This window comes from Loxodonta africana, chromosome 2, assembly GCF_030014295.1.
Source record: "Loxodonta africana isolate mLoxAfr1 chromosome 2, mLoxAfr1.hap2, whole genome shotgun sequence".
NCBI lineage: Eukaryota > Metazoa > Chordata > Mammalia > Proboscidea > Elephantidae > Loxodonta > Loxodonta africana.
In genome coordinates, this window is record NC_087343.1 from 117349660 (window position 1) to 117364317 (window position 14658).

Sequence of the window (14658 nt, forward strand, 5' to 3'; positions counted from 1 at the left end):
AAAATTTTGCAACGCCAACGTCTTCTTCATTGCTAATAGCTTTTTGTGCCAGCATAAATTGCAACTATATAAGTACCTCGCCAGATGGAATACACAGGAATCAAATCGACTACATCTGTGGAAAAGGACAATGGAAAAGCAATTTCTCGTATGCAAATCCTAGACTAATTTGAAGAAAATTAGAACAAGTCCCCAAGAGCCAAAGTACAAACTTGAGTATATCCCACCTGAATTTAGAGACCGTCTTAAGAATACATTTGATGAGTTGAACACTAATGACCAAAGACCAGATGAATTGTAGAATGACATCAAGGACATCATACGTAAAGGAAGCAACAAGTTATTAAGAAGACAGGAGAGAAAGATCAAAATGGATGTCAGAAGAGCCTCTAAAAGTTGCTCTTAAACATTGAGTAACTAAAGAGAAAAGAAGAAATGTTGAAGTAAAAGAGCCAAAGAGAAGATTACTAAGGACGGCTCGAGAAGACAAAGTCTTATAATGATGTGCAAAGAGCTGGAGATAGAAAACCAAAAGGGAAGAATATGCTCAGCACTTCTCAAGCTGAAAGAACTGAAGACAAAATTCAAGCCTCAAGTTGCAATACTGAAAGATTATATGGGGAAAATGTTAAACGACATCCAAAAAAAAAACCAAATCCACTGCTGTAGAGTCAATTCCGACTTATAGCGACCCTATAGGACAGAGTAGAACTGCCCCATAGAGTTTCCAAGGAGCACCTGGCAGATTTGAACTGCCGACCTCTTGGTTAGCAGCTGTAGCACTTAACCACTACTCCATCAGAGTTTCCATTAAATGAAATAGGAAACATCAAAAGAAGATGGAAGGATTATAAAGACTCACTATACCAAAAAAAATTGGTCGACATTCAGTCATTTCAGGAGATAGCATTTGATCAGGAACCAATGATACCAAAGGAAGACCAAGCTGTACTGAAAACATTGGCAATAAACAAAACAAAGTTGATTCCGACTCATAGTGACCCTATAGAACAGAGTAGAACTGCCCCATGGAGTTTCCAAGGAGTACCTGGTGGATTCGAACTGCCAACCTTTTGGCTAGCTCCAGGAATTGACAGAATACCAACTGAGATGTTTCAACAAATGGATGTTGTGCTAGAACACATCTATGCTAAGAAATTTGAAAGACAGCTACCGGGCCAACCAACTGGAAGAGATTCCTATTTATGACTATTCTCAAAAAAGATGATCCAACTGAAAGTAGAAATTAAAGAAGCAATATCATTAATGTCACATTCAAGCAAAATTTTGCTGAAGATCATTCAAAAGTGGCTGGAGCAGTCTATCAACAGTTAACTGCCAGAAACTCAAGCCAGATTCAGAAGAGGATGTAGAACCAGGGATATCATTACTGATGTCAGATGGATCCTGGCTGAAAGGAGAGAATACCAAAAAGATGTTTATCCATGTTTTATTGATTTGGCAAAGGCATTAGACTGTGGGGATCATAACAAATTATGCACGACATTGCAAAGAATGGGAGTTCCAGAATGTGCTCATGAGGAACCTGTACAAAGATCTAGAGGCAGTTACCCGAACAGAACAAGAGGACGTTGAGTGGTTTAAAGTCAGGAAAGGTATGTGTCTGGGTTGGATCCGTTCACCAAACTGTATGCTGAGCAAATAATCTGAGAAGCTGGGCTATATGAAGAACACAACATCAGGACTGGAGGAAGACTCATTAACCACCTGTGCTATGCGAATGACACAACTTTGCTTTCTGAAAGTGAAGAGGACTTGAAGCACGAAGATCAAAGACCACAGCCTTCAGTATGGATTACACCTTAACATAAAGAAAACAGAAATCCTCACACATGGACCAATTAGCAACATCATGATAAACGGAGAAAAGATTGAAGTTGTTAAGGATTTCGTTTTACTTAGATTCAGAATCAACACCCATGGAAGCAAAGCAAAGCAAACCAAACCAAACCCACTGCCATCAAGTCGATTCCAACTCATACAGTCAAGAAATCAAAAGATACATTACACTGGACAAATCTGCTTTAAAAGGCCTCATCAAAGTGTTGAAAGGCAAAGGTGGGCCTGACCCAAGTGATGGTGTTTTCAGTCACCTCACCTCATATGCATGTGAAATCTGGATGATGAATAAGGAAGGCCAAAGAAGAATTGATGCCTTTAAATTGTGGTGTTGGCAAAGAATATCGAATATGCCACGGACTGCCAAAAGAATGAACAAATCTGTCTTGGAAGAAGTACAGCCAGAATGCTCCTTAGAAGCAAAGATGTTGAGAATTGTTTTCGCATACTTTGGACATGTTATCAGGATGGATCAGTCCCTGGAGACAGTAGAGGGTCAGCAAAAAAGAGTAACACCCTCAACAATGGGCTCAAGCATAACAACAATTGTGAGGATGGCATAGGATCAGACAATGTTTCATTCTCTTTTACACAGGGTCGCTATGAGTTGGAACTGAATAGATGGCGCCTAACAACAACAATCTGTATGTACTGCTGCAACTGCTTTTGAATGATACAAAAAAAAAAAAAAAAAAAACCCAAACCTGTTGCCATCAAGTTGATTCTGACTCATAGGGACCCCGTAGGACAGAGTAGAACTGTCCCATATAGTTTCCAAGGAACAGCGGGTGGATTCCAACTGCTGACCTTTTGGTCAGCAGTCATATAGCTCTTAACCACAACACCATTAGGGTTTCCTTTGAATGATATATATATATATGTATGGTATACATTCTTAGATATATGCATATCTGTGATAACATTTATGTACTGCTGTAACTGCTTTTGAGTATGATAGTACAGATATAATTACAGATATATACGTAATTAATATATATCTGTAATAATATATATCTATAATAATATATACTATAATCTATGTGTCTATAATAATATGTATGTATAATAATTAATATCTGTAGTTCTATCTATATTTTTAGTTATATACATTATTAAATAATGTTTATTATTAAGATGTGTTATTATAGATTTTATATATATGTATATATGACTGGGCAAGCAGTGACCAGGGACTCAATGAGACAATGCATGCTACCCCAGAGTTTCCCAAATACTGTCCTGTGGGTATAGGTGTATCAAAACCACCTGAGTTTATGAGTATACAGATTTTTAGATCATATATCCCCTAATATGCAGAGTCTCTAGATCTGTATGAAGCCCACAAATCTCACCGCTAGTTCTTCTGGGCCCAGGCTGGTGGACGCTGTGGTTCATGTGGTCCATAGTTCTTTGGACTAATATTTTCCTTGTTGTCTTAGTCATCTAGTGCTGCTGTAACAGAAATACCACAACTGGATGCCTTTAACAAAGACAAGTTTATTCTCTCACAATCAAGTAGGCTACAAGTCCAAATTCAGGGTGTCGGCTCCAGGGGAAGTCTTTCTCTCTCTGTTACCTCTGGAGTAAGGTCCTTGTCATCAGTCGTCCCTTGGTCTGGAAGCATCTCAGCACAGGAAACTCAGGTCCAAAGGATGCCCGCTGCTCCCATAACTGCTTTCTTGGTGGTATAAGTTCCCTACTCACTGCTAGCTTCCCTTTCCTTTTATCTCTTGAGAGATAAAAGGTGGTGGAGGCCACACCCCAGGCCAAATTCCCTTTAAGTTGGATCAGGGATGTGACCTGGTACAATCCCACCCTAGTCCTCTTTAACATAAAATTACAATCACAAAATGGAGGACAGCCACAGAATATTGCAAATCATGGCTTAACCAAGTTAATACATACATTTTCGGGGGAGGGGGGCGCATAATTCAATCTATGACACTTGTATCTTTGGTTTTCTTCATTCACCTTTGCTGTGGACAGGATGGGACCAGTAGATATATCTTAGATGGCTTTCACAAGCTTTTAAGACTCCAGATGCTGCTTACCGATGTGGAATGTGGAACATTTTCTTTAGGAACTACGTTATGTCAATTCGGAAACCCTGGTGGTGTAGTGGTTAAGTGCTACAGCTATTAACTAAAAGATCGCCAGTTCGAATCCACCAGGACTCCTTGGAAACTCTATGGAGCAGTTCTACTCCTTCCTATAGGGTTACTATGAGTTGGAATCGACTTGACAGCAATTTTTTTTTTTTTTTAATCTCAATTCACCTAGATGTCCCTGGAGACAAAGGTCTTTAACACTCAGCCCCATTAACTCAGTCTCTTGAGGTGTTTGGATATGCCTAGGAAGCTATTTTTTTTAGGAAGCTTCTATGACTTTGCCTTGGTCAAGTTGTGCTGACTTCTCCTATATTATGTCTTGTCTTTCCCTTCACCAAATATATATAATTTGATACACAGCAATAGAAATCTTGGCAATTGTGGTAGCTCAGGGATGCAGCCCTCAGAGTAGGTCCCAGCTGACCCAATGGACATACAGGATGAGTGGAAAGTGAAGCTTTGGTATCTAAAACCACTATGGTTTTGGAGTTGTTACTGCAGCATGCTCCAGCCTATCCTGACCAAATTATAAGGCACAGTCTTTTGTTCTCTCCACCTGACTACATTATTGAGCAACAAACAAACAACAACAGCACCCAGATATGATAGTCATCTTGAGTTATTCAGAGACAGAATTCTGTATGGAACCAAAATGTGGTTAAAAAAATCTCACTCTCTGAATTAATATTCAGCTATAATAATCTCTATGCCTTTCTTAGCTACCGGTTTTAAATGTGAACTCATCAAAGTTAAGACCTATTCAAAACTTATCTTTAAAATGCAAATAGTACTAATATGCCAAATTTCAGAGCAATTGTCTCAAACTCTAAAAGAGCTCCTTCCACCCTTGTTGAAAATAAGAACAGCCCAGCATCCCTCTCTAGTTTGGTGATTTGCCTTTCTGACATTTTGCGTTTAGCAGGAGGTTAATTAGACACAATTGCAACACTGCTGTGCTGCCCTAGGGCACAACACAAAGGGCCAATTTGGAGACAACTGTATCTTAGAAACCCTAGGAGATACCAGCTTGAAATTTCCAGCAGGTTTAAAACAGACTCTTCTTTACAAATTTAGTAGATTCATTGGAACTTTAGGTCTGCAGTGTAACCCCTAATTGGACTAAAGTTTCCATTGCAACGAGCTGCTCAAGGACATAATGAAAAGTTGACTTTAGGATGTGTTTCTCTGCTTCTTGTCTCCTAGGCACGATTGGAAATGCTAACATCCAGATGCCCTTCTACAGAGAGAAACTGAAGGCTTTTTATTTGGATTATAGGACACAGGTTTTCCTGTCCCAGAAACTAACTCAATTAGGCTACCATTAAGAGAGAGAGAAAATGTAAATGAGAAATGTGAGTATACTAGAGACCTCTCTGTAAATCAGGATTGATGGTACCTCCTGGGCAGGCGGAAAGGCAGGCAGGCAGACCCCATGCTTCCACGTTCCAGGCCTTCATGCCTCTCTTACCCCAACTTGGAAGGCACTTGCTCTTCTCTGAACCAAAGCTCTTTGCTCTAAGGCTCAGCTCAGGCCACTTTCCCACCGCCAAAAGTCCAATCAGCCCACTAAACTCATCTTTTCTTCCAGATTGAGCTCTCAAGGAAACAGATCTGAATTCCAATCTGAAACCCATCATGTGAATTAAATCAAATTACTTAATCTCTCTAAACTTTAGTTTCTCCAAATGGGGATAATACCTTACAAGGTATGGATGTTGGGGTGAGACAAGCAGTGGAAACTCCTTAGCCCCGGACTGGGGACTTGTTTTGTATTTTTATTACTTCGTTATACCATTCTGTTTAGCAGCTAATTATATTTGGCCTTGAAATCTCTGGAAAAGCATTAAGCTTGTCACATTTGTGTCTTGCTCCTCAGCTAGCTTCTAAATTTCATGAAAGCAAGGACCAATTGTCATTATTCTTTGTATTCCACCCAACGCCTAACATGCAGGAACAGTGCTTTTATGGTGTAAGTGTTTATCCATTCATCTCCCAGGGACCTGCCACAGTGCCTTGCTCAAGTGACTTAATGAATTGAATGATTGATGGGACAAAAAATAAAGAGGTCACGGTAGTGCTAACTTGCTGGAATATGATAATTTTCACTAATGTGAATTGTAAATGTGAGCAATGAAAATGAATATCATATTTCTCAAGATCTGTGGGCAAGAAACATTCAGTTTTGCTGGCCTTTATGTAGAAAGTCATTTGATTTGTCCTGTAACACTGCTTTTGGGCTCATTCCTGAATTAATTAAGTCCATTTTTCAGGGATTTTTAGCAATACATGCACTGTGTATTCAGGCATGAAAGGCAAGATCCTCTTTACATATTCATAAGTTTGAACGGGAGATTTGGGTTCCTCAGGAGAGGGTAAATTTGTGGCAGGAAGGTCTCAGATGCTTGAGGCTATGGTTTTTTCCCAAGGAGAAATTCTCACATTGACCTTCTTTTCAGATTGTAGAAAGAAAAAACCTTGTCTATAAAACGTTTAAGACCTGGAGACCTTGCCCAGAATCTAGAACATACCCCTTTGTATGTAGCTAAACAGGACAGGTAACTAAACAAGTATTCTATTCCATTGCTTCATCAAAAATCCTTGGAAATAGAATTCTAATAACACACAGGAACCTAAAGGCAACTTCACCAACAATTCCTGTCGGCCTGCAGCTTCCTTGAGAATTCCTTGGCCAGCCTTCTCTCTTGGGAATGAAAGCAAGGGGAGACAGAAAACAGGCCGGATCCACAGCAGTCTCAACAGGTGATGGCTGTTACCTAAAGGCAAAAGTTGGACGATGCATGTAAACCCTCTGCCTTTTACCCTCTCTGGGTGGTATATTTGCCCTAAACTTTCACTGAAGCTGTCAATTTTAGTTTCAAAATAGCACACATTTTACTATCAGTTACTTAGCAGCAAATGTATTTCCAAAAGATGTAAAACTTGTGGTTCCATACATTAGCCACATCTCCCCAGTTCCATTTCCTGGTCATACTCTTGCCTTTTCAAAAGGCTTTGTAGACATGCCACCTCCTCTCTGATGTTCCCGTGTCATGTGAAGAGATGTGAAGTAGGCACAAGCACATTACTCATACACCCTTCAGCACAAAAACACCACTTGGAATGTATGCATATTTGCTATTGTCACTGTAACCTGAACAGTGTGCTGTATTTCACCTATTATGTGTACGTGTCATTGGTAATTTTTTTAATATGGTAGATGGCACACAACAACAACAATCTTAATGCGACAGTTTAACTAGTGAATACATCAGGTGATAATAAAATTCTATGAAAATGACAATGATAGAGCTGATCCGCATAGCAGTTAATATTTTGTGAGTTGTCCCTTTCTATTAATTAGGACACAGGCCAAGTTGTGGTAACAAAGAGGCCCTAAAATACAGTTTATATTTATAGAAGCTTATTTCCTACTCATGTAACAGTCCAGAGTTAGTCGCCTTTGTGACTATTGGTGTGACTCTGCTCCATGCAGTCACTCAAAGACCAGGCTGTTGGGTTGGCCCAACCATCCTTAATATGTAGCTTCTATCTCTGGGAACAAGGCAGCAATTCCAGTTGTTGCCATTTCTCCAACTGTGGAAAGGGGGGAGATGGAGTCCGAAAAAAGTGGCTTCTCTTTATGGAGATGACCAGAAGTTCCCACATTTGTTATGCTACCATTCCAAAGACCTGAATCCTATTTGGTCTCACCTAGCTACAAGAAAGACTGAGAAATGTAATCTCCAGCTGAACGCAAAGCACTAAACTTGAGGCATTCTTTTATTAAAAGAAAAGACAATGAATATAAAGGACAATTAGCAATACCTTACAAATTTGTTTTAATGCTACCCAAAATGGAATAAAAAAGAAACAGAACTAACAGAAGAACCAAGAGAGGTTTATTATGCAAATTTATTCTACAATTGTTATACAATTCCTTCCTGGAGTTAGATCCAGAAATGTATGACAGTTGATGTGTGACACATACTTCTGATCCCTGTCTTAAGGGATCATTGTTGCTGTGTGCCATCCAGTTGATTCTGACTAACAGCAGCCCTATAGGACAGAGTAGAGCTGCCCCATAGGGCTTTCAAGGAGTGGCTGGTGGCTTCCAACTGCCAACGTTTTGGTTAACAGCTTGAGTTCTTAATCACTTCACCACCAGGACTCCATGGGTCATTAGATCCATCAAATAAAGTGTAATTTCTAGAGAAGTAAAGAAATAAGAGACCTATTGCAGACCTGAACACTATTCCCCACTCTCCCCTAAAAGGAGCCCTGGTAGCACAGTGGTTAAGAGTTCGGCTGCTAACCAAAAAGTCAGCAGTTCAAATCTACCAGCTGCTCCTTGTAAACCCTATGGGGCAGTTCTACTCTGTCCTACAGGGTCACTATGTGTTGAAATTGACTTGACAGCAATGAGTTGTTGTCTTTTTTTTTTTTTTTTTGATTATACTTTAAGAGTTGCTAGATTTCCTGTATAATACAGCAGTCATTGGCCCAGCTTTATTCTCTGTGAGCCCCATGGTATGGAGGCCAACACTACATGTCCCACTTTAGGCAGGACCGGCAGAGAGCAAAGTGGAAGCTACCAGTAGACATTAATCCAAAGGGTTTAATCCAGAATGCATCAGTAATAATCATAAAGGATCTTGACTGTGCGTGTATTTGTCAGCTATGCAGAATTACTTTCTATTTGGGAACCTTCTTTGGTTTTCCTAACTGGTAAATGAAAGAAGTTACACTTCCCAGGGCTAAACCCTTTTTGTGTCTTCATGAGACATAAGTAATGTACGTCAGGTAATCAGTCATGCCTTTCTTTCTGCTGGATTTGTTAAAATAGAATTTTATATACAAGTGGAAAGCTTCAAAACCTCAGCTTGTCTAACTCAGAAGTCTTTTGTTTCCTGCACATAGAAAATGAAGGACCAGACCTCTGATAACAAAATTTACCTTAATAATAAAAATGTTGGTAAAATTTGTACAGAAAGCCTATTGGGGGAAAAAACATATTTTTAAAGGGTAACTACAAAGAAAAGTCAGTCATTCTGAACGTATTTCTGTGATGGCATTTTATGCAATTACTAGAGAATAATGTATGTAAATTTAAGCCTTTTTTCTCTATTATGTTGAACCCATAATCATATTTGCTGCACTATAGCAAAAAAAGCATATATACTGTCAGATAGAAATATTTTAAGACACCACACTTTCATACATATCAAATTCCTTAGCTAGTTATTCTCTGTAAAGACGGTAAACATCCTAAGTTCTATTTAGTAAACAACTCCTCTCAAAAAAAAAAAGGAAAAACACTTTAACTAAGAATATAGAACATACAAAAGTATTTAAAGAAAAAAAAACACACTAGATTGTTTTCCAAATTTCCAATTCTCAGATTGCTTTTCAATTTCTTTTCTAGTTAAAATAAAACTGTCATAGAATTTCCACTTCTGACTTCCTCTCACTCTCCTATATGTTAAGAATTTCAGAGACTGAAAAGTTTGTTTGGGTGAGTTTTATCCTAAAAATCTTCAAGTTAAATACAATTAGGATGGCCTTGGAGGACTAATACGATTCTTTGTTTATACTGAAATTCAGGCTCAACTTGTGAAAACAAACTAAGGAAGCACATTGACTGTGACTTAGGGACATCTCTGTAGAGATTTCTAATGTAATGTTAGGATTTCGATGGGAGCCATGGCAGTGAAGCCTTGTGGAAGGGCTGCTAGGTTAATAGTAGAGCTCTAAATAAAGGCTGAGCATTGGGAAGCAGATCTAAGCACAATACCAGGTTGTGGTCCCAGCAGGTAACAAGAATTGATGACCTCAGCTGCAAGCAGGTTACATGATAGGACTAGAGATATCAAAGAATAATAAGGCAGAGGAGAGTTAGAATGTACATGTAGTTTACAATTTTTATTATTATCCACCCATTTATCCTTCTTTGGTTACTATATCCTGATGGCCTCTCAGAACCACATTCTCCTCCATTTTCAATTCATGTGCTTCAAGTGAAGTTGATCTCACCCTGGGATCCAGGAACTGCACGTGACTCAGATCTAGCCAGTCAGAACATCCCATTTCCCAGCACCTGGTAATTAGTTCAGGGGTGGACATACAACCAGTCAGAGCCAATGAATCAGACTTTCTGCTGGGTCTGTTGAGAGGGAGGCACATTCTTTTCTGTTAGACAAAAATCTGGAAGGTGTTGGCCTATAGTCTTTGGCAGCCATCTTGCCACCACATGTAAACTGAAAATGGAGAAACAGAGAATAGATCAGAGACACCTGGTCCTGACAACATGGTTTTCTTTCCTGAATCCAGGCATATCTAAAGCAAGATCCACACTGGACCTTTCAGATACACGAAATAATAAATTCTCTTTATTTACATAAGCTACTTTTGCTTGAATTTTCTGAAACATGCAACCAAAAGTGTTCTGAATGATCAAGTGAACAGCATGATTGACTGAGTAGTTAAGAAATAAAAGGGCAACTAGTGTGAGTATCTTCTGTCCTCATCCCCACTTCTGAAAAGGAGGTCAGTACAGTGTTTCTGAGCACACTTCTCAGGGGGAAGTTAAGTGTTTTTCTGTTTTAGGCTCACTGAAGCAGCTTGCCGTTGAAGAACAACAATCATTTATCATCTCATAGTTTTGCTGTGTGGGGATGGCTTGAGTGCTCCACAATGTCTGGAGCTTCAGATGGAAGTCTTGAAACCTGGGGGTCTAGAACCTTCTGAGTCCATTCTGACTCATAGTGACCCTAAAGGACAGAGTAGAACTGCCCCTTAGGGTTTCCAAGGAGCACCTAGTGGATTCCAACTGCCAATATTTTGGTTAGCAGGGGTAGCTTTTAACAACTATACCACCAAGGTAGAACCTTCTGAAGATATATTCATTTACATGTCTGGCAGCTGATCCTGTCAGCTGACAACCTTACTGGGGCTATAAGCCACAGCACCCACACATGTAGCCTGTTTATACGACCTGGGCTTCCTCACAACTTGGTGGTTGCTCTAAAAGCAAGAGTCCCAAGAGACAGACCAAGCAGAGGTCACATAACATCACTTCTACCATATTTTATTAGAAGCAAGTCCCACCTACATTCAAGGGTAGGGGAATTAAATTTCATCTTTTGAGAGGAGTGTCAAAGAATTTGCAGACATATTTTAAAACTACCACAAATGGGAAGAGTGAAGAGTTTCCCCGACACTAGGGAACTAATTAAGACAGGTACATTTTTATCTATCATAGCAGGAAGTTAAATGATATCTAACAAATCAAGAAAAAGCTACAATGGATGTCTTATGTAGAAATATGGACATAACCTCTAGGAGAATTACTAACAAATATTTAAAGTGTCTCTAGGTTCTGGGAATTCTAGTGAGGGACTTTACAGTATAAGCTTTTTATCAGTATTTAATCTTTTATTTTTGTTTACACTATAGAGCCTATAAGGAGCCTTGGTGGGCTGCTAACTGAAAGATTTGTGGTTTGAACCCACCAGCTGCAACTCTGGAGACAGCTGTGGCAGTCTGTTCCATAAAGATTTATAGCCTTGGAAACCCTATTGGGCAGTTCTACTCAGTCCTATAGGGTTGCTGTGAGTCAGAATCAACTCTACGGCAGTGGGTTTTTACTACTTTTGGTAAAATTCTAAAAATTAAATATATATAATGTGTATGTATAAGCAATATGTGTGTGCGTGTGCGTGTGAGTGTGCGTGTGTGTGTGTATATATATAAAACACCTGACATATATGTCTTAAATATGTCGGCTCATTTTTATTTTTTACCTTCTCCAAAAACTTTTTGCTAGCTCCTCTCCACCTATGTCCTGTGTTGGGTAGCCCTCCTAGGTGTCACCAGCCCTTCTAGGGCCTTTCACACTGCACTGTGGTCAATTATTTATAATTTACAATAGTTGGGATAGGAACTATCTTATATCTGCCTTCCAACAAAGTGGAGCATAATAGATGACATGTGACAAACAAGCTTTTGTTGAATAAATGAAGGGTGCCATTTTCAGATGCATAATTATAAAAAACAACTCTAACAGCCATATTGGTCAGGGGGAGAGAGAGACAACAGTGGGAAGTATAGCCAAAGGAATAAAATCCTACGAGGAGCATTTGTAATCAAACAAACTATCATGAAGGCTTGGGACAGGGTGTCTACGGCAGGTAGAATGGAGTGGTGAGAACAGAATGAGGGAGATGATTTGAATGTCAAATATACTGATTCTGAATGCAGGGTGTGATGGAAACTAGGCCAGTAAAGATCACACATAGAAAACATGTGTGGAGAGGTGATGAGGAAAGGCCTCTAAAGGAATTGTGCACTGTGGGGGAAAAGAAGTGCCAAAGGCTCAATATTGCCAGCCCCAGCGGTCATATAGATTCCAGTTCCTACAGTTTCAGTCTTCTGATGCAATCCCCCAACCCAACCTGGGATCTAGGGCTGTTGCTCCTGTTTGTCACAACTGTTCCTCAGGCAAAAGGTGAGGAGTATGAATGCAAGGACTTGTCCAGTTATACTTGACAGTGCAAAAAGTTGTGGAAATAAATTAAGCTTATTTACAGTCAAGGTTAGAGCTGAGATGAATAAAAAATGAGAGCTTAACATGGGACAGTTAATGTGCTGAGAATAACTGTGACAGTGTATTTTTCTTATGAACTGTCCCATTCAGATTTCTTGTTACATGTATTTAGGTGTGCTTAGGAGAAGAGTTGTGGATTTCTCTCTTTATCAGCTTTCCTATGCTTTTTTCAAAGTAGCCTGTTAGGGATATTAGGCGATCATTAAGATTTAAAACTTTGAAGGCTATTTAACAGCAAGGAAAATGATTATGAGACAGTAATTGAAAATAGAACATAAATTATCTACATTATGATAACTATGAAAAATTATGAGTGTATGTGATAAACGACTGGAAAAGAACTCAAGGTTTTGTTTGGGTGGCAAGCTAGTATAAGAGTCTTTCACATTTTGATTTCCATTCACTTTGTTTGAACCATAAATGTTAATTTAAGAAGTTGTCAATTTTTAAATAATGCTGCAAAAGTTGTTTTTCTCACAGTCATGAATGTGATAGTCACTTAGAGAAGTGATTCTTCTCAGACTTAATGTAAATATGGCTTCTCTCCTGATGAGATAAAGCATGGTAAAGAGAATGCACCCAGGGTCTTTAAGTCGGAGAATAGAAAGTTCTATGGCATTATGAAATCTATAAATTATAGAAAACATATCCAAAATTTGAAAGAAGGATGTGCTCTTTCAAGTGGTATCACAACAAGAACTGAGTTATGTGTGATTCTTCTGAGAAATAAAATGTGAAAAACAAGGAGTTGCCAATATAGTTCCCAAAAGTACAGCTTGGAGCCCTGAGGATACTGGCACTGGAAATTGGATAAAGGGAGATGGAATGGCTGAGTAAGAACATGCGTTTTCAGCTAAAGCATTAGATAAATATGGGGAGTTGAGTTGGGAATTAGATAAATATGGGGAGTTGAGTTGGGAGGTAATGCTAACTAGTGGGAGAAAGATAAAAAAAAAAAAATCTTGAGGGAAAATTCCAGAATGAGGACTTATAATAAAGATGACACATTGCAAAAACAGATATGTATTTATATTTCTGCAACATCACTAAAAGACTGTGAAGGGTTTAAAAAATACTTAAACCTACAAAGATGTAGAAAATGGTTTAGGAGAAAAGTGGCAACATTTTAGAAGCCAGTAAACAGAAACACAATGCATATCACATCACGACAGATGTGAGAGAAACTATGTATCAATCCAGCAACAAGAGAAGATGAAAAACAAATTGATTTATGCCATAGAATTCAGAAAAGTTTCAGAAATAGCTTGCCCAAAATATCTGTAGAAGTGGGGGTTAAGGAAAACTCCTAATAAGAGGAGAACCAGAGGCTGGTTAAGAAGTAGTTTGGAGAGCCTACAGACTGGGAAAAAAAAAATTTGGCTATGACATATCTGACAAGGGTCTAATCTTTAAAATCTATAAGATACTGCAACACCATAATAATAAAAAGACAAATAATCCAATTAAAAAACAGACAAAGGATATGAACAGACACTTCACCAAAGAAGACATTCAGGCAGCTAACAGGCACATGAAGAAATGCACTCGATCATTAGCCCTTAGAGAAATGCAAATCAAAATAAAAGGAGATACCATCTCACCCCGACGTTACTGGCATTTACCAAAAAAAACAAAATAACAAATGTTGCGGAGTTTAAGGAGATTGGAACTCTTATGCACAGCTGAGGGGAGTGTAAAATGGTACAACCACTATGGAAAACAAAAAGGCGCTTCCTTATAAAGCTAGAAATAGAAATACCATATGATCCAGCAATCCTACTCCTAGGAATATTATCCTAGAGAAATAAGATCTGTCATAGGAGTAGACATATGCACACCCATGTTCATTGCAGGATTATTCATAATAGCAAAAAGATGGAAACTATCTCAGTGCCCATCAGCAGGAGAATGGATAAACAAATTATGGTACATACACACAATGGAATACTATGCAATGATAAAGAACAATGATGAATCTGTGAAATATCTCACAACATGGATGAATCTGGAGGGCATTATGCTGAGTGAAATAAGTCAATCACGAAAGGACAAATACCATATGAAACCACGATTATGAAACCATTTTAC